We start from the raw sequence: 21,374 nt of genomic DNA, 5'->3' as shown, positions 1-21,374 counted from the left end.
GGCCAGCAACAACAGGCGGTAGGACAGCTTACCTGGCGCTCCGTTATCCCGACACCACCACGCCGAGCCAAAACCGCGCTAGCGCCTAAGCAAGCGGGCTGGAAGTGACGCCATGGAGGCTTCCGGCCAGTGGCTCTGACCTTATCGGACGAGACGTCTTTTCCACCCTCTCCGCCCGGGAGGAAAGACAGCCGCCTGCACATGACCTGCCCAACCGCTCCCGCGACTCCACGGAGTAGCGTTTCATCTCGCGGGGGCAGCAACAAGGCGGTAGACCGCTTACCATGGCGCTCTCCGCGTCCGCTACCCCGACACTGGTGACGAACTCCACGGAGTAGCGTTTTGAGCCCCAAGGCGTTAAACGCTGGCCCGCTAGCGCCTGAGCCAGCGGGCTGGATGTAAAATCCAAGGAAGAGGCTTCCGGCCGGTGGCTCCGACTTATCGGATGGGGACGTCTCTCCACCCAGGCAGGGGGAGAGACAGCCGCCTGATCCGCATGGAGCGGCTCTTGGAGCAGGAGCTCCAGCGAGGTGCACCCCAGGAGGGGCGCCCTCGCAGAGGGGGTCATGCACCTCCCTCCACAGTGCTTTGTGTGCACTGTCCATTGCTTTCCCCCTTTCCAGAGGATAGCTTTGGTGACCAGGACAGGGCTGGTCAAGAACAGGGGCAATGGCTGAAGATCTCGGGAGTATGCAAGGGGTGCAGGAACAGGAAGAGCAGCTAGGTGTGGTGTGTGGTGGAGAGCTACATGAAAACCCCATGTGCAGGAGGCAGTTAAAATCCTGACGACAGCCATCACATCGTTTTTTTTTTTTTCCTCATTCCATGGACAAATACGGAGATGACCACAACCTTCGTAAACAAGTCATAAGACCCCACCAAGCCACTGAGCCAGACCCACTGCTCTGTGGCAAAAACCTCACAAAGCATATGAAGGACATGCAAGAGGTTTACAAAACTTTCGGCTCATGAGGGCAGGGCCGGACGAGTAACCAAAAACAGTAATTCCTACGCATCAGCACCCCATCGCATGCATCAGTCAACGTCTATCATATCGTACTGATGAAAGCTCGGGGGTCCGCATCTATCACCGAAAGTCTTATTTAGACCAGGGCCCATAGCCGGACTCCATGGAAAATGTGCCACCCCCCAACTTCACCGCCATGTCAGACGACGTGCAACACTCGTTGGACTGGCAGGAAACAGAAGAATACCCATAACCATGGAGGTAGGTGGGTCTGGTTCCTACCAGTATATAGAGAATACCAACACATGGGAGTCTATCACGAGTGATCAGTATACTACTCAATGGCATTAGTGAATACAATTCTTACTAGAAAAATTGCCACCAGGTCAACATTCACCCCAGAGGTGTTTTTTCCTCTCTCCGTTAAAGAAACAAGAGGGACAAGCTGAACTGGTGAGACTAATTACAAAGGGTGTCATGGGGGAAACCTGAACCCTTGCAATTTGTATCAAATATATTCACTAAACCTTAAAAAGATGGCGGATGTCTCATCATCATTGGTTTAACTTCACTAAATACGTTTGTTAAGTATATACATTTCAAAATGGAACCGGATGTTACTGCCAAACAACTAAATTCCAAGGCAAGCATTCATCTTAAAGATGTTTACCATTTAGTACCATTCACAAGGATCATCGCAGATACCTGAAATTTAACTGGATGGGGCAGCTATAGCAGTTTAATGCGTTACCCAATGGGCTCACATAGCCCAAGAGTGTCACCCAGACACTAAAACCAGCTCTGGCAATATTCAGAAGACAAAAACATATTGTCATGGCATATCTTGATGATATCCTAAATGGTAGGGGCAAGACCATGAATTTGACTATTTAGCTGTTCAGTTACCAAACAGTTATTCGAAACCCTGGGGTTGTCTTACATCCTAGATAAATCTAAGTTTAAGCATCCGCAATCAGGACTTCATGGGCTTTCACAATTAATTCAGTCTACGTGACTGTAACATTGCCAAGAGCCACATAGTTGAATTGGCACAATCGTACAACAATTTTAATGGTCAACAAACTACCAACTACTACGACAAGTAACAGAGTAATTGGGATAGTGGTAGCAGCATTTCCAGCTACATAATTCGGACGTCTTTGTACCAAAATTTGCATACAGTCATTATGGTCGTTTCATGAGTTACCCACTGAAGTAATATGCAGAACTGACAGTGGATGGGCAAAAAACGTTTGACGTAGGTTCAGCCCTATTATCATCACTCCCAACCCTTACAAAAGGTTCAATTATCCAAACATTATCCTCAGTGCTCAAGACTGGGGATCACCTAACTCGCTATATCCAGGCATAAGTAGGTAGATGGACTAACCCCAGAATCATCGTTACCACTTACACTGGGCATTAATTATCTAGAGATGTTGGGGTGATTTTTTATGTTTTTAAAAGCATATACATAAACTATGCATCACTTGCATGTACGGTTATAAATAGATAATACTACGGTGGTGGCCTACATTAACCATAGGGGCGGCATAAAATCGGTATCATCGCGACAAGTTGGTCAATACAATTTTGGCAATGGTGTGTTCCAAAGACATATTTTGCTATCAGTAATCTTACCTACCCAGGTAAGCTAAATACAGTGGCATTACACCAGATCACGTAAATTTAATGACAACAATCGACTGGTGGTTTAAACCCCAAAAATATTTTTTTTCACAAAAATTATCTAGCAATATGGCACGCTAGATATCGATTTATTTGCATCTAGACTAAATCACCAGGTACCTATGTATGTCGCGTGAGAACCAGACCCTGAGGTAGCAGCGGTAGATGCATTCGCACTGGATTGGGGAAATTTTTCTTCTATTCATTTCCTCCCTTCTGCCTCATCAGTCGTGGACTACGCACAGTACAAATGGACTCTGCTTCAGGTATTTGATAGTACCCGACTGCGCCTACAGGCCCTGGGGATTTGATCAGGCCCTGGGGATTTATTTACCTTCATATGCACTGGCACCATCAATCCAGTATCTGTTTGACCACTGTACGGACCATCCGTAAGACATCCCCATTGATTGTCCCAAGTTAGAGTCATGGAGATATTATACAGCATGAAAACAGACCCCTTTGCTCAACATGTCCCATCCCCCTGCACTAGTCCCCACTTGTCTGTGTTTGGCCCCATATCCTTCTAAACCTTGTCCTATCGCATGTACCTGTCCTAATTGCTTCTTAAACCGTTGTGATAGTCCCTGCAAAAAGGACCTACACCCGGCAGCTTGTTCCCATTGACCCCTCAACCTTTGCAAGAAAGTTTTTCGGCAAGTTACCCAACAGATTTTGATGACATCTTTCCCCTTCACCCTTCAACCTGTCGATTCACCTACTCTGGTCAAGAGACTCTGTGCATCTACCCGATATGTTCCTCTCATGATTTTATACACCTCAACAATACCATCACCCTTCATCCTTCTGCGCTCCAAGGAATAGAGTCCCAACCCTGAGTTCTAGCCGTGGCAACATCCTTGTAAATCTTCTCTGCACCTTTTCCATTTAACAACGTCTTTCCTATAACATGGTGCCCGGACTGAACACACTATGTAGGCCCTCACCAATGTCTTCTATAACTGCAACATGACCTCCGTCAACTCTATACAACCTTCACGGTTTAATTATCCTACAGGATCTTCCCACACCCCTGCAGCTCCACACATTAGGTGACAGTTTTGCTTTTCCGATGAGCATCATTCCCTCTCTCTGGTTACCCTCTTTCCCCACCACCACCAGCACGATCTATTTGGTACATACCCACTCTTTTGATTCTCTTTAAGTTATCTCCTACCCCCACCCGCTCTTTTTTATTTATACAGCATGGTAAATAGGCCTTCGCCCTCTGGGTTCATGCCGACCTGGAAATGCAATGATCTTTTCTTCATTAGTTTTTCTATAGTTATATCTCTCACTCTTCGTGTCTACATTATTTGCAATTTACAGGAGGCCAATGATCCTACAAACTCGCCCACGTGTTTGAGATGTGAGATAAACCTGAGCACCTGGAGGAAACCCACAAGGTCACAGCTAGAAACTGGAAAATCTCCACACAAACAGCACTTGAGGTCAGGGTCGAACCCAGGTCTCTAGAGAGGCAGCAGCTCTATTAACTGCGCCAGTTCGGAGTCCCGGCCCCCCGTGCCGCCCTCTGCTGATTGATTCTATAAGTGTGCTTCTCAGTTCCCTAAACTCCTGCATGAGAATGTACTTGATCCCAGCTGCCTGTACCTTTCCATCGCCTCCTTTTTCCTGAACTGATCATCAACTCATCTCTTGGCATCTTGACTTTCACTTCCAGTAGCTGCTTGCCTTGTGCCCTCTGAGCACTCTAACAGGAACACGCATGCCTTCAACGCTCTCAAACCGTCACTCTTAAAAAACACCTCCACTTTCCAGATGTGGCCTTTGGGTCTGCAAACATCCTACTTCAAACACAGCTTTAAGCAGTTCCTGTCTGATATACCCCTCAAAGTCAGCCCAATATTTCAACAAAATATTCTAATGAGGGATGGACTTCTTCATGGCCCAGTTCTCACAAACAGATAGACTGATTTATAAAGTCAAACAAGACAAATAAAGCCCCTTTGGCCAACTCATCCAGGATAGCAGCCATGCAGGATGCCCCCATCTAAGGCTAGTACCATTTGCCTACATTTGGCCCATATCCCTCTAAACTGTTCCCTTTCTCACGCCTAATGGCACATGTACGTGTCTAAATTCCTTTTAAATGATGTTACCAATACATGCCTCAACTACCGCTTCTAGCAGCTTGCCGCCTCATCATCGCCATTCCCAATTCCTGAGAGTAGGCAAGCTTTGCCCTCTCCCTTGGATAGGCCGTCTTGGATACCCTCTACATATATGCCTGAGAAAGACTTTCTATACACACACTAGACATAATTCCACCCCTGTCCAAAACCTTAGTACTATGGCATTCCTGTTATATTGTGAAAACTAAAATCCCTACTACTGCCAACCCTATTAGATTTGGCAGCTGTCTGCAATCTCATGGGTACTATTTACTAATTCCATTGGCTATTTGGGAGCTGGCAGCAAGGTGATCATCCCCTGTTTTTATTTCCCATCTTCCACCCATGTATCCTCACTGGATGAACCTCATCAGTAATGTCATCTTGGGCTTATTGCCGTGGACATCTCTCTCTTCATCATTAAGCACCCCAGCTCAGGCTCTGTCTTGTGTGAAGCACTGTGACTGTACCTGCTGGAACATTAACGCACCAGTCTTGGGGCTCATCTGCGTAAACCAGTTTTGTAATGGGTCTGTAACATCCCAGTCGCACGTACCTGCCTATCTATGGGCCCTGAAACACCCCTCTCCTTACCCATTGGGACCTCTCGCATTTGAAATAAACCAATACTCTCGAAAATAGGGCACCCAATGCTGGAGTATCTCAGTGGCTCAAGCTGCATAGAAACGTATTAGTCATTGAGTTTCAAACTGAGTCTGAAGAAGGATCTGTGACCTCATCTATATTTCCTTTTCCCCGCAGAGATGTTGCCACTGACTCGCTAGTCGCTGAGTTACTCCAGGCATTTTGTAGTTATTCATTCAGTTTAAAACTAACATCTACAGTTCCTTCCTAAACGCCAATAGACCGGCCTTGCTCGCTGCTATGCTGCTGCCTATCCTGCTTACTGAGGAGCTTGTTGCCATTCACAATTCTGCATATCTGACATAGTCTCCTCATCGGGCACTCTCCTTGTCCTGCATTTTAACCACCCCACGCCTGTCACTCCTATATTATAAACCCTCCCCTTCATGTGGCACTCGTCAACGTCTATCCACCTGCCAGTTTACGTTTAGTTTATAGTTTGGAAACATGCCGCCCTCATGCTAGCCCACTGAGTGCCACATCCGCCATCATTTCTTACTAGAAGGCCAATTAACCAACAACGCCCTGCAGTTGCATGCTTCTGGATATCTGGGTGGGTTCGCTGAGCTAAACTCCCGGTGGAAACCCTGACATGGTCACGGCGAGAACGTACAAACTCTGTGACAGACAGCTCCCTCCTCTAGTGGGGATAGAACCTGGGTCTTGTGTGCTGTGAGACAGTCAACTCTAAACCGCTGAGTCCCCTCCATGCTACGCCGATCCAAGGATATTGTACTACCAGGGGGAATTGGGGGATATTGGGTCTCACTCCTACTTCTTGGGCAGCAATACCCGTCCCCGTCTTTTTATAAGTCACTTCAATCTGCCTGCGCATACAGAGAATGCCCAATATTATACCAAATTCTCTGCATCCCTGCTACCACCTGCACTTAACTGTCATCAGCGGCACAAATCCTCAAGAACCCTATGGTCCCTATTCTTCACTAGTTCTTAGCTCTCATTAGCTCCGTGACTCTCCGCAACAACTGCAGACATTAGCGACACTGCTCAAGGCCCTGTTTTTTGAACCGCTTGCGCTCAGCTCCTTCCATGTATAATATTCTGCAGAACCGTATACCTATATCCCTTTTCCCTCCAAGATCCTTTTGTGCCAATGTACAACCATCAATGGCCTTCTGGCTGCTCACAAGCCTCTGCCCCCTTGATATTGTCTGCAAACTGTGTCTGAGAGGTCTTCAATCGCTGCATCAGGGGAGGCTGCAACATGTCCTCCATGGAGTCTCTGTTGCTGCCGGTAGGTTCACAATCTCTCTTGGTCAGGTCCGCTTCTGAACTAACGTAGTCTCCTGATTGTTTATGGCCGTGCGCTGTCTTTATTCTGTCTCTAGCACGCCTTCGCTGCAGTGCCAGAGTCAGCGCCGGGCATTGCCATTCAACCTGACTACTGCTGCTGCTTATCTCCCGGGTTTCTCCTAATCTGCCATCCGTCTCCCTCTCCAACGTACCCCGTTAGTGTTTACCTTCGTCGCCTTCTAGAGCAATGGAGTCATCACAGCATGGAACTAGGCCCGGGGGGCAAATACATATCCCATGAGCCAATTCGGACCATGACCTGTCCCTTCATGGGACTCTACACTTAAGCTATTCATGTATATCTGTTCAAAATGTTTCTGAAACGTGATCATAACTGCCTGCCTACCGTACTACTACTTCCGACAGCTTGTTCGCCACTACACCACACTCATCATTGTGTGTTGGTTAGTTTCCTGGTAGGAATCTTTCCTCGGGTCAGCTCACCTTGAACCAATGTCCTCTGGTTCTTGACTCTCCTACTGCTGGGCAAATGTCTTGTGCATTTACCAATCTATTCCTCTTTGGGCTTGATTGTGTATCACCTCTATTAGATCCTCCCCTCGACCTCAGACTCGCTGTCACTTCCGAGGTATAAAAGTCCTAGCCTGCTCAATAGCTCAAACCTCTCCATGCAGCTCAGGTCCTCCGCGAGTCCTTCTGCACATATCCTCAATGTTTCTCTGGCATCCCTCCCAGCTTGATAATTCGGCTGATAAGCATGGAGACTAAAAGTGAACACACCCATACTCTACACATCTTGTCCAGGGAGGAGAGCCAGCCTCACCAATGCTTCTATATTTTCTGTAACATGAACTCCCACCTCTCTATACTGGCATAAATACTGGCTGATGAAGGCCCATTGTGCCTGAATTAGCCTTTCTGCTGCAACTAGGACACCTTTCTAACCTGTGAGGGCCATTTTCAAGGAACTCTGCATCATGTAGCCTGTATCTCCTAGACCCCTCTGCTCTACCAAAAACACCAAAAAAAACAGGATCCCAGAGCCCTAAACCATTCACGGCGTGTGTAGCTTGTTTCTAAGGTGAATGGGCCATATGGGATTGGCAGCACTCTCTGCCATAGCCCCTTTTCTCAGTCGGGTCATCGGGAAATCTACCATCTACTTTTCCGTCTATACTCTGGGCATGACGCTATAGTAGCTCTTATTTATGACGCTTCACAGTTTTACAGGTGATCGCGGATGTTGTGCCAGCTGCGTGCTGCTGTCCAGTTCCATGTATTGTGGGTATACGTGAGAAGCTGCAAGTGGTCGATTAGCACCTCATCATGGATGTGGTCCTCAGGGGGCACTGGGAGAATCTCTGATGGTCGCCTATCATTCCTCAGATCAGATTTCAGTTATCTGAATGCTTTATTGTCATTGTCATGTGTCACATACAACGAGATTACTGTGTCTCTTCCATATTAAAAGCAAAATCACTTCAAACATTCACATACTTCATACTTTTTACACGTAAGCCTGTCCTCCCCCACAACCCACTCCCATAGGATTCACATTTAGCATAAATTAACCACGGTCTGCACGCCCGCCCTCCCCCGCACTCCGCCCCGTATCCCCATAACCCGTCTAGCCCGAGAGCAGAATTCATTTGCCTTAAGATTGCTGATGGTAAAAAGCTGTTCTTGAGGTCTGGCAGTGCGTGGCTTTTAGCGACCTGTACCTTTTTCCTGGAAGCAGCATAGTGTGAAAAGGTGGTGGCATCAAATTAGATGTGTAATGTCTTTGTCGAGACGATATTACAGGGTCCTGCTAGTGCCGGTCCTCGGCATCTGGAGTGGGTAATATCCTCCAGAGGGGCAGGGGGGGGGGGGTGTCCAACGTCCATATCGCAGCTGAGGGCAGTTTTATCATCCCCTCTGGAGTGGCTGTCTCTGTCAGCTGCTGAATAGTTCCCAAACCAGGGGAGCAGTTATGCAGTAAGTCATTATGCTTTCCTAACGCAAACAGCGGTAGAAAGACGTCCCAGCAGTTTATGCCGACCAGTATGGGGCCTTCCTCAGATGTTCTGAGGAAGTAAAGGTTTCTGTTGCGGCTTATTTTACAACTACATGAGAGTTCACAGGACCATTTAGAGATCCTGCATTGATGTTAATACGGCCAGAAATTTAAGCCTAGGCAACCCTCTCCGGCTTCCTCGCCCCCCTCCTCGCACCTATCTCGTCAGTGCCTGAGCTCCGCTCTATGTCGGCCTTGAAATCAGTTGATGATCTCCTTTTTCATTTTAGTGTTCAGTAGAGACATCGGTGGCAAATTTATCACCGTCCTATGTCTTCAATTAGTATATAGTCATATGGTGAAATCAGATCATACGCGCTCGCTAAAGAAAAGTACTGTATCAAAAAGCCGTCCTGGTATGCACCGGGGAAGATGCTGCTTGATTTCTGGTGGCTGGTGTTTGTTCGATGGTTTTCAAACTGCTCGTACGCTTCTGGGCCGTATGGGAGGGGCAGTAGAACGTGGAGTGCAGCCATGGTGGCAACTTCCTGATTTATGTATGGTTGCGTTTTCGCTAGGGCAGGCACGTGTATAAATAGGATTCAATGGTGGGAAGTCTGATACCTGTGTGATGGAGCTGGGGTTATATCGATCAATCTGTCATGTGCTTTGGCAAACATTGGGCATAGAGCTATTCTCTGAGGCCTGCAGCTGTACTAATCAATCCAACAGTACGCTTTACATGGGGCCATGGCATCCCTGCATAATTCTCTAACTACGCCGGGTAGCTCGCTCAGTCATCAAGATGGGAGGAAAATTACAATCAAAGTCCCTCACACTGAGCACATGAATAGATCCCACGCAGGGTTGCATCGGCTCAGATAGGCCGGGGCCCTACTGATACTCCGCTATACTCTCCACGACTGTGTGACCGCGGTTCAACTGCCAACTCGATAATCAAGTTCTGCTGATTAACAGCACTGCACTGTGGTGGTGGGCCTGATCTCGCGGATGACCGATGCGAAGGCTACCGGGAGGAGGTGAGCTGATACCTTGGCCACTATCGTCTGGTGTCAGGACAACAGTCCTCAATCTTGTAATGTCAAATAACTATGGAGTCTGATTGTGTACCTTTATTAGGGTCACAGACATCCGAGAGACGAGACTACACCTACTGAAGATAAAGGGGGATTATCTGTTGATAGGGTGAGTCTGCTTTTTTTACTACCTGAGGAGTGCCACAGTCTCAGAGGATCATTATCATTGTACATCAGCAGCACGTTCATGCAGTGCTGTGTGAGTAAAGCTAAGGCCGCAGGAGGGCCATTTATCGCACCACTCTCAGCAGATTGCGGAATCTCGGGTCTGCTGTAGGATCGCGTATCGGTGGCTTCTACTTATTGGCTGTGTTAAAGCACTTTGTCCGTAAGCTAGCAGCATCTTGTTGTGGGAATTGGCTTGGCGGAGGGGGCCCGGACAAAGTAAGGCTGCTGCAGAGAGTTAGTAGCGTTCGGCTGAACGGCAGCTCTGGGAATCTACACATTCACCTGACCCTAGCATGGGTAACTCTAGCATCATACGGAGCAGGATCCCGAGGCCACCAAGGTCATGGGGGTACACTCGCTTCGCACCCCAGTAGCGAGTACGATTCTAGTTTGCTACTGGTCTAGGCAAATGCCTCCAACAGATGCTGCGTTTGCTCATGCTGTGAAAACAGTAGAGGATGAAGAATGCGTTTCTTCCTTCCCAGATAGGGCGCATTATGATTGTAAACTCCTCTCTGCAGGCCAGGCCTCTAAGCTTGACTGCAGCAACCAGATACTGTTGTGTTGTGTCTTTTTTAAATTGCTGTTTTGCTTTCTTTTGTATTCTCGCACAAATATGTAATTATCGCGATTATATTCTCGCACGTGACGTTGAAGATTCCGCCAGGCCCGCACCAACCAAAATAGGCATGTGGCCATCCGATCGATTGCAGGACGCGGAGGTAATTAGGAGGCATGATTCGTAACTGTTGTCCGCCCGGTAAGCCAGGAACATGATTTCCTATGAGGCAGGAACGTGGCACGCTAGCTACTGAAAAACAAGGGTAGGCCGGCGTCCGTAGATAACTGGCACAGCTTGTGCAGTCTGCTGCGGTAGAGGGCGGATAAAAATATCTATGGCGGCGGCGCTGGCCAATCAAGAGCTCAAGAGCTATGTAGGTCCGCAGGAGGAGTCCTGCATGCTGTGAAAAATGGCAATAGCCGTGGCAGGTGCGACCAGGTGTAGGGCTATACGCCATGGGACGTCCAACCAGTTGGAGGCTTGCTTTGTAAATCTAGCATCTGACATCAGCTATCTTTCTAAGGACATGGAGTCAGGCGTACCGTGTATACACTGCACTTCTGTAGAGAGAGGATTGCAATGCTCTCTGCTCCGTGCACTCAAGGCATTTAAAACCAGCCGCAAGCAGGAGGACTCAAAGTGGCGGGCTTCAGCTCAAAGGTCCTTGGGCAGTCTAGTTTGCTAGTATTTCTTTCTCGGGGCACTATCTGTTGAGGAGGTAGTATCGGCGAAAGGTGTCTCGTGATTATGTCGCAAACACCTAGCTCGACCGGATGCATCATGGGGGGCCAGTATGGCCTGGGGGCAGCAGCAAACCTGTTTCACACAAGGTTGCAAAAACTCTATTTTTTTTTTCCTTTCGCACCCTAGTTTTACTACCGTTCAGAGGCTGCCAGAAGGGGGGCAATGCCTGCGGAGTCACTAGCTAGCGCGTAACCTGTCTGGGTAAAGTACAATAAATTAACTGAATCTGGCGTGATGCCATAGCTGGGACAGAGGATTCTGTCCGCACAGATCTAGGGGCAGGATGTGATTGGCTCGTTTTGTCTCACTTGGAACATCTGTGAATAACAGATGGTTGCGAACAAAATATGCCGGCAGTGTACTGGAGGGCATGCAGCTAGGGCCGTTGCCAACGGCCATGTATGCTCTCCCCTGTGGCAACACCCTGGTCAGAGGTTCGGGCAATATTGCCTCTCGACAGCTCGGATGAGGGAGTGTCGGAGATCCGTGATGGATCTGACGCTTGGAATAATGTTGATTAGTGCGCTGAACCGTTCATGCTTTTTAATGGCATGATATGCGAGCGACTAAAGTTGCATAAGGAAACGGCTGCCTGCTCTTGTCCCATAAATTGCGTTGGCCTGCTCGGGACGGGCAGCGGGCTAGCTCCAAGAGGAGTTGGCGCCAGGTCGGCAGTCAGCTATCCTTACATCATGCACTATTCTGAAAGGCATAGATGTTAGGGCTGAAATTGTCTAGCACTGATATCCCAGTCTGGGATACATTCAAAACTTTGGATGTCCCTCATAGTCAATGCAGACCATTTTGGAAAACATCGGGAGCAGAACGAGGCTCCAGAGAATGAAATTAGCAGTCATATCCTGAGGCTATTTTCAGCAGGTATTACGGCCGTTGCTATGCCTTCATCGTGGATGGGTTCAGCTGTTGCGAAGGTCAGCATCAGGTATGCGGATGGGCATCTGTTGTGGCAATATCGTATTTCCCGGTGAGATAACTGCTCGCCGACAGAGAGATGGCATTAAAGGTCAGAGATATTAAACCCAATTTGCCTAAAATAAAAAAAAAAGTTTTGTAGTGATGGCTCGAGCGGTGACGCTGTCTCATTGAGTCTCTGCTTGCAGGCTTCATAGAACAGGCTGTGCCAGAGGAGCAGGGGCCTATTCTAACGGTGCGATAAAGTGGATAAGTTCAGATAGCATGGCCCTGCACAATAAATGCTCACATCCAGGCTCTGTAGGTATTAAGAAGTAGTACTGTCCCATATCGCTTCATGTAATGCTGGCAGGCCGGTGGGGGCCTTGCACAGGCAATATCGCATTTGAGGCTCTGGAACTGAGTGTTATGTAGCAAGGGCCAGGGGCTAGCAGATGCTTGGCCTTAGACCTCGGGTGGCTGCAAATGGATATTTCCTGCTGAAGCTCTCTCACCCGCAGGTCGACCGCGTATATCCAGACGTCTGGCATGGCAATGGGCTCTTTATTAACCCTCCCGTAGAAACTATGAAATGGAGGCAGGTCTGTTGGCCCCAGTTTTGGATTTAAGCTGGGCAGCATGGGGCTGTATAGTATATTTTAAAGACTGTACTCTGGGAGTAGACATGGTTGATGTGCAGAAAACATTGGCAGGCGTGCCTTTTGCATAGTAAACCTATGTAAACTTCCAGATAGGTAAAGGCTATGGTCCCGGCTGGTTGCAATACTGGCTGGCCAATTGGTTGCATATTGACCAGGGAAGCACTGGGCCATCAACATCTTGTGATTGCAGGTTATCAGGCCTGGCTGCTTGCTAGAGTGGCAGTAGTTGAATCTTTTCTCGGCTGCCAGCATGCATATATTACAATTTCCTGGCTGGTCAGTTGGTTGAGTTGTCAGTATCGTTGAATAAACATCTTTGCCAAAAAAAATCCTCTTCTGGGATCTGTAACTACTACGACCAGGAGAGGGGCAGTCTGGTCAAATATAGTAATTTTATCTGTACGCCTGCTATGTTTCATGCTGTGGAATCCAAATGTATATATACCCTTGATTAGCTGTAGGCGTCTTTAGCTACCAGTATTCCATGGTTGAGTTGCTAGGTCCATAGAGATTGTGTCTGCGTCCTATTGCGCAACTAAGCACAGGTGGTTTCAGTGCCGAGGACTTGGCAAAGCCATTCCTGTTTCAAGGCTCGCATTCGGCCTAAATTTCCACCCTGTACTGAGGAAGGAACGCTGAGGATTGCGTGGTGACTCTTAATAGTCAAGAGTTGACAATATGGAAGGCCTCAGTTTCTCCCCATCATCAGGTGGATACGGTAGTTCGTATGCTACGAGCTCGAGATGCAATAAAGTTATCGGATTAATATGCTATCAGGCGTTCGAATTGAATGAATAAACTAGATAATTCCATCCTCCTGGTGTCCAGATAAGCAAAAAATTGCCGGGGGACGATATGGTCAATAGGAGGCATCGGTGGTTCTCATAGCTGGAAGCTATGACATGCTCTGCCGATGATGAGTAGTCTGCTACTAGAAAAAAGAATAAAAAAAGGGAACATATAGGGTTATATTTCTGATATTTCTCAAGATTGTAGGCACATGAGCATGCCTGTAATCACGTTTAGGGAGTTTGGCTAATCTTATTCAATAGTGTGTGGTGTACAGGCAGCAGAGAGTGTGTGAACTCTTCTTGGAAGCTCTCTGCCACAGAGGATAGTTGAGGCCAGTTCATTGGCTATATTTAAGAGGGAGTTAGATGTGGCCCTTGTGGCTAAGGGTATCAGGGGGTATGGAGAGGAAGGTCGAGGTCGCTGGATACTGCGTTGGATGAATCAGCCAATGATCATACATTAATGGCGGCTGCGCAAGCTTCGAACAGGCGACATGGGGCGACCTGCTGCGACCGAATTTCTGATGTTTCATTAGGTTTCTATGTTTACTCATTTTGAGATGGAATGATTGGCTTTCAAGCAATTTGAGTATGATTCAGTAGTAATGCGATCTTGAAGCTGCACGCTTTGCACTACTATACACAAGAGGGTGCAGGCAGATACTATTGTGCTGTTTTCCTTTCGGGCATCAATCGCTAGCTCGGGCACTAATGTCTGGGAAGATTGTCAGGCAAATATGTGAGTTCATTTAACAGGCGAGCAAAGCAATTTGTGTTCCTCTTTCAGTTTGGGCTTAGAGAAGGCGATATTATGTGGATGGTACAATTGAGCACTGTCTTATAGCTTTTCTTGCATTCCTGTATAATTCGCATACGTGTGAGCAATAAATAATTGGGCTATTCACTGATCTGGCCGCTGATTCTCTAACGTTTTGTAAGGTGTTTTTTATATGACTGCTCTGAAATGTCGCTACACCTGCATTATTCTCGCGATGTATATCCCTATAAATTATTTATGCATATATTCATCTACTGTAATGGGGGGATAACTAATGGAGCAGTATCCCTTAGTTGATTATGGCTTTTAGCAAACTGTTTTCCGCTAGGGTCTAAGAACACCAGTCTTATTAAATCTGCTGGGCCTTCGTGTCGTCCTTCTGGGTGCTTAACCTGACATTAGGGTAGCAGTTATTATGGGCATTGATCTCATAAGGCAAACGGGACATATATTGCAAGCCTTTGAGTTGACAGGGGCATATCGCAGCTCAGAGACGGAGATTGGGGGTGGTATTAATGTGATACCTGTACACGGATCTTGCAAGTGACTCCGTCGGATATGAATCATAAATATCGATTCTTCTTGCATTGGTTGTCTAATATTCTCGCTGCAATAGCCTTGCTTATTGGCTTCTTGTCTAATTGTGCAGCCTTATAGTAATACACCATATTAGCTATTTGCATATCATACCGCAAGAGGCGCTTACCATATTGCACTTGTATAGAAGTTAGGAGACAATTTGGTTGAATCTGTCTGGATATCATTTACAGTGATAGAATTCTGACGCATAGTTGGCCTGGAATTATTGTCTAACGTGCAAGGTCAATTGGGACTATGGTCGTGCGTTAAGCTCAATGCTCTTCTGTATACAAGTTAGGCATCATGTTTAAGAACGAAATTAACGCTCATATTTTCTACGCATTTATGGTTCATTCTTGTTTAAGTGTTTCACAACACAGATTGAGGTTACTTGTCTATGAAACAAGCAACAGAGGCTTTGATAGTCTTCATTTTAAGTCAGCCACAGAGGCCGTGCGTTTTCGAATATAGTAATATAAATCGATTAAATACGAGAAGGGCTTACGCAGCTTGAGAGTGTGATCTTGTATTTTTTTATGAGAATTTGAAGTGAGGGAAATACGTGTTGCCATCCAGCTGGCATCGCTAACGGCTCTGATTCTGCTATAAAAGTATCAATCCGTTAACTCTTCTAGTCTGCGTTAGTTTTTCTATAGTATGGCAGCTGGTCCGTGTCGGATTTCATCCAGTTGACAGCTTAGAAAATTTACACGGCGCATGCGGCTGGTGGGCCTCGTTCGGCCCATATTTTCCCTCACTTTCCACCTTCAACATCATCAATAAATAAAGATAAAAACTTCCAAACGGTTAAGTTCTTGTTTAATTTTTCTCTGTCTGTTCCGTTCTGAGTTGTAGTTTTTTTTTGTCCAATCTGCAAGGCATTGTCCACCTTTCATTTGCATTTCACTGGCACATCTCCGTATGTCGTATGTGATGAATAAGCCTTGACGTTGACCTATTGAACTATTGATTCCGTATGTAGACGATATGTGAGAGTCATTAGAGGACTTTAGAGTACATGTTCTCCTCCAGTCTCGCTCAGGAATAGCTAAGTGTTGGTTCGCCTTCTTGGCTTGCAGTTCAATGTAGTTGGTTCCAAGACATATTCATTGGAATATTTCACAAGACGCCAATGACACCTTGACGCTCGTAATGCATTTCCACGGCCATTGATGCTGATTGTAGACATATATCCCAGCAGGCTTTTCCGTAGTGCAATACTACCCTCCGTTTGTCTTGGCCTACATTGAGGGAGAGCTTATTTTCTTGACAGACTGCATGATGTAACTCTTGCACTCGTTAGGACACATAATATCCCAGCAAGATTTTGTTCTGTTACTAATTAGCTGCACGAATTATAGAGCCGAAGGCATTGCAGTTGAAACATTTTAGAATTCTAAAGACACAGAGTAGTGGGCCAAATACTAAAACCTGTTAACATCAATTTCTTCACTTCCTAATCGCCCGAGATGCTGTGCTAACTGTTTGAGATTTCAGTTAAAGTATCAGCCCTATTTCCCATGATTCAAGAAATGCACATAAGCATTTGTTATATTTCACACTTGAAACTTAAGTTTAAAATATTTAAACACTCACCCAGTAATAGTTAACCATTTTCTGGCCATAAAATTCATGAATAAGATTAAATATTGGATGTGGTGGTCCCACATATTGGCAGTATTGTCTGCAGTGTAAGTCTCGCACGCATTGCTAGTCAAGGCGGATAACCAATGTTGATGGCACTTCCAACTGCCCCTCGCATATTGTTGCTATTCTTTACTCCATTTTACCATTGTATACATGTCTGCCAAAAAATACTAGAAAAGATCAGTCCTTGCTTCAAAATGGCCATTTATTATGAACTTTTTCCGCTTCTTTGCAGATGGCATTTTCTGATAATTATTTAATCTTAGTTAGGCTATATCTTTGGGCTTGGGCACTAAAAATCCGATTTTAGCACTTCACAGATTAATGATAAATTTCAACATGAAGAAAATATTCGGCTCTAATTATTATCATGAACAGATTTGCAATATCATTTTGAGAAATCCGTAAGGGTAAAGAGTTGTTACTTTGTAATAGGGATGAGAATCAATTCAGAAGCTTCTATGCAATCATAAGGATTTATGAATATTTTGTTGACTTTTCATATTTTTCGTCTGTGCTGCTGAATGGTATTGCTCTTTTAAAAATCAAAATCTGTAACAAACAGTGGAACTGATTAAGATAAAAGAGCAATAATAACTTGATGGGCATAATTAGAAAATGTATTTATTCAACATATCCTAATAGTAGCATGATGAGACAAATGACGCTATGTGAATTGACATGGGCAGAAGGGATTACCAGGCACCGCTTGCATTAAGGTGCCGACGTAGAGATGGTTGAAAACTTCGTTCCTAGTATTCAATATCCTCCATGACACTTCTCCTCTACGTCGCACGCGGCACATTGAAGCACCAAGAACACACAGCAAAACATCTACTTCCCTTAGATAGGAGTGGTTTGTCATAATCGGCAATATCAACATCTCCTCAACTGGGCTACAGTATGCACTAAACACGAGAAAGCACTTTTATCGGTATGCATCATCAGCTTTGGTTTGTGAATCAGCTCCATCCAAAGACCTACAAGTAAATTGCAGGCACGATTGGGTTGAGCACAGTCCCATACGCCTCACAGCAAATCCAAATCTCTCCTTCATTTACTCCTTTGTAACCTCATACATCTCGATCGGACGCCAGGTCTTCAACTGCCAGCAAGACATATATCAGAGGATCGAGTTCACAACCCTGGCCACTCATCACTCCTCTCGCCCACGGCCTGCCCATCAAGGGAAAAGGTATAGAAGTGTGAAAATGTCATCCACGCTCAGACTTTTCTTCCCATGGAACGGTTTATCAGAGCAAGCTGAACGCACTGCCGTACCACAACTATAAGCAGTCATGAACTACTCATGTATAAGACCTTGGAGACCCCTGCAGACTATCACCCGCCTTTGCTGGCATTTACCTTACTTCAACGGTATTTCCTCGTATCATGTATCTGTACACTGTGAAGATGGCTCGATTGTAATCGTGTATTGTCTCGTCTGTGAGCGTTGACTGGTTAGCACGTACAACAAAAGCTGTTCACATTGCGAAAACGGCCTTCAGTACACGTGACACAATAAACTATACTGAACTGACCGATGTGATTGAAGTAACATGCATCGAATGTTATGCATCATCTCGCCAATTCCAGGGTCAATCATTTATATACCAATTATCTGTGCTTAGCAAACTGAGCAAAAGTGGGCGTGATGAAGTTTGTAGTCTTTTTTTATTTCTATTTTTCCATTGTAATTATCAGATTGCTGGTGTCTCAAGAAAACTCCAGTTTCGCTTTTTCCTATTGTGTCATTGTGTTCTTGATGTTTACTTTTATTAACTATGGTGATGCCAGAGCGCATAAACAGTCATTTGTAGACAGTATGTCATGTATTCCACTAAGTAAATGTCTTTTTTTTGGTGCAGCCCTGAGATGGAATTGTTAAGAGATAAAAATACGCTCATAGTCCTTAACTAAACAATGTATACCTTAGACCTTGCTGTATATATACTTTCTCATTGAAAATGAAAAGAGTATTCTGATATTGATATTGAAGATAGAAAATTAGTAAAGTGGCAAATCTCACAAATGGTTTCTCAGTTAAAGACAAGAAATATTCATAAGCGATTTAAAAAAAGATATGGATAAAGAGTGAGGACTGTAAAATAAGGTGTTTTTATATGATCAATGTCAGTGTGATTGTGAATGTTTATTACCACTGTGTGACAGTCCTGAATGAAGGTTCTCGATCTGAAGACATCACCCATAATCATATCCCTCTCCCAGAGATGCTGCCTGTCCCCGTTTGAAGTTACTCGCAGCATTTTGTGTCTATCTTTCAATGTACACGTCAGTTCCCTTCCTAGATGCACTGCATTTTTAAATTATCTTGAATGTAGCAAGAACTTGTCCAAGGGATCCATAGAAGCAGCGATCAAAAATCACCGACACTTATTGATAGAAAGTCCCAGAACAGGAGAATTTGGACAACAACAGTTTAGTTTTAAGGACCTGCTTAAAAGGAAAAAAGTTGCTATATCAATGCAATTTGAGCAGAAAAATTCCAGTTTTTTTATGGGTCTCATGGAGAGAATCCGCACTTCCTGTATCACTGGACCATGACATTGACTTGGCCTCTAACTGCTGCACAAATCATCTCTCGACAGCCTTGCAAGTCTACCTCCAATCTCCACACAGACTATCAAAGAAATATTTGCGTTTTTTATCCTTACCTTCTATCTGTCGGCCAGCCAAATGAGATGTTTCCACAATTCCTACATGCCAAAAAAGGATTGACATTAAGAAGGCAGCTTGTTGGCTGGCTGACCCGATCGCTGCAGCACACATCACTGCGTATAGTATACGAGATGCACAAACGGAGTACTGCAGCAGCGTATAGGCCATGGAACAGCAGAGATAGGGCAAATACAATTGAAGTCTGGTGTCAGGAGGAAGCTATATTCTTTATGGATGGTCAATCAGTTGCACGAGTTGCTTTTTATCCTTCTTTTTTTATCGCGATGGATGTTGGATCCCACAGAATGCAAGTACAGTTGAGTATCTTCATGTCGACACCTTCGGTAAGAAAAAAAAAACATTCCTATCAGGCTGCATTTCCAACGGTAGACCCTAGAATAGATCTTCAGCAAGTACAAGGGGATCGTAGTAAAGCACCACAGACAACAACCAATATTGGCGACAAGGGGCTCCGAGATGAGGCAATGCCCCGACGCCAAGTGTATTCTTCAATTACAGCTGGGCTGAGCTGTAACCACCTGGGGCTAAACTGAACAGTCGCGCAATTCACACTCCCTGACATGGCCAATCGCGTATGCCCTATGGCTTTCTTGTTGCTGAAGTATTTTTCCCACAATAGGCAATAGCAGAGAGAATAAGCTAAAGCATATCCACAACCTGCACCAAGAATACAAATTTTCTAAAATCTGTTTAGGTTGCACACAGCGTCTCTATGTTCCCAAAGTAGGTGAATCCGAGGACTCAGGGGACTAATGGGTCTAAGATGAAGGGGAAATAATTTAATGAGGAATCTGAGAGGTCACTATTTTCCGTGCAAAGTGTGGTGGGTGTATGGAACAAGCTGCCATGGATAACCACTACAAAATGCTGGAATAACTGCTGGAATGAGTTTCCCTGCTAATTCCTAATCAGCGCCCATGTCCATCTAATTACCTGGAGATCCTATCCCCTTAGGATCTAGGATACAACTAGTTAATTCCCTGAAAAAATGAGACAGCAGGTATACCGGAGGGTATTTCAGCAAGCATGTGCCTGCCATTGAGTAGAGAAGTTGGGATGTCAGTTAGCAACAGGAAGAATTCTTGTACGAGTACCACACTTGAGTCCTCGGAACATCTATGATTCATCCATCCTATAGAAAATATATATATTCACTTAGAAAGGATGCAGGAAAGATCACAAAGATGTATACTAGAGAAATCAAGCAAATTGAGTTATCAAGCTGGATGTCGTTGGGCTGGAGGCCTAGGATTTGGGCATCCAGGTATCTGAGGGGTTATCATCGTACAGGTAGCGTAATATCATAGAGGTCAATAGATAACGTACATGGTTCACAGTCTTTTTCCCCGCATTATAGGTGGAGAGACCACACACTAGGGGAACTACAGATTGCTGGATGTATATGCAGCGAGCGGCAGGCATCTGTGTGAGGATGGGGGTGGTGGTGGTGGGAGGGGGGGGGTAGTGGTGGTTGGCTTTGACGATTGCCGGAGGTTGGTGGGGAATGGCATTTATGATAGTGTCCTTTAAAAGGCTTTGGTATTAGTGCACTGGAGTGGCAGGGAAAAGAGGGAGTAGTGTCATGTGGCAGGCAGATGCGATGCAGTTCTTTTTTTTTAAATTATTACATTTAGTCAATATTGAAAAAATATTTACACCACAGTATGACAAGAACCCATAACCCCACGGCGTCTCGGGTCAAAATCCACTATACAAGCAGTGTCTATCCATAATAAAATACTGTGGCAACTGTGTAAACAATCGCTATATTGGGAGGATCCATTCACACACCGCGGGCGAGCGCCAGCGGTCCCGGAACTGGGGGCGGCGCGGCAGGTGCCCGTGGATAGACACAGTCGCGATCGAACCCGCACCCATCCGTCGGTGAAGTCACGCCTGGAAAAGGGGCAGGGCATACGCGCTCGGGCAGACGCGCCCTCGTTGCCCTGGAGCCTTGACTCGCGAAATGGCCCAGGCTTGTCGCAGGGCCTCGGAAGCAACCCAACCAGGACAATCATCATGCGGCC

The 21,374-nt window shown here is 45.8% G+C and overlaps 1 pseudogene; it reads right to left on the bottom strand.

Moving 5' to 3' along the window:
- LOC129694782 (monocarboxylate transporter 12-B-like) overlaps positions 1-21,368 on the bottom strand; it is a 33,834-nt pseudogene extending 12,466 nt beyond the window's left edge.
- Between the last annotated feature and the right edge of the window lie 6 nt (positions 21,369-21,374).

This window comes from Leucoraja erinacea, unplaced genomic scaffold (assembly GCF_028641065.1).
Source record: "Leucoraja erinacea ecotype New England unplaced genomic scaffold, Leri_hhj_1 Leri_798S, whole genome shotgun sequence".
Classification (NCBI taxonomy): domain Eukaryota; kingdom Metazoa; phylum Chordata; class Chondrichthyes; order Rajiformes; family Rajidae; genus Leucoraja; species Leucoraja erinaceus.
This window is presented reverse-complemented; position numbering and strand designations above follow the sequence as displayed.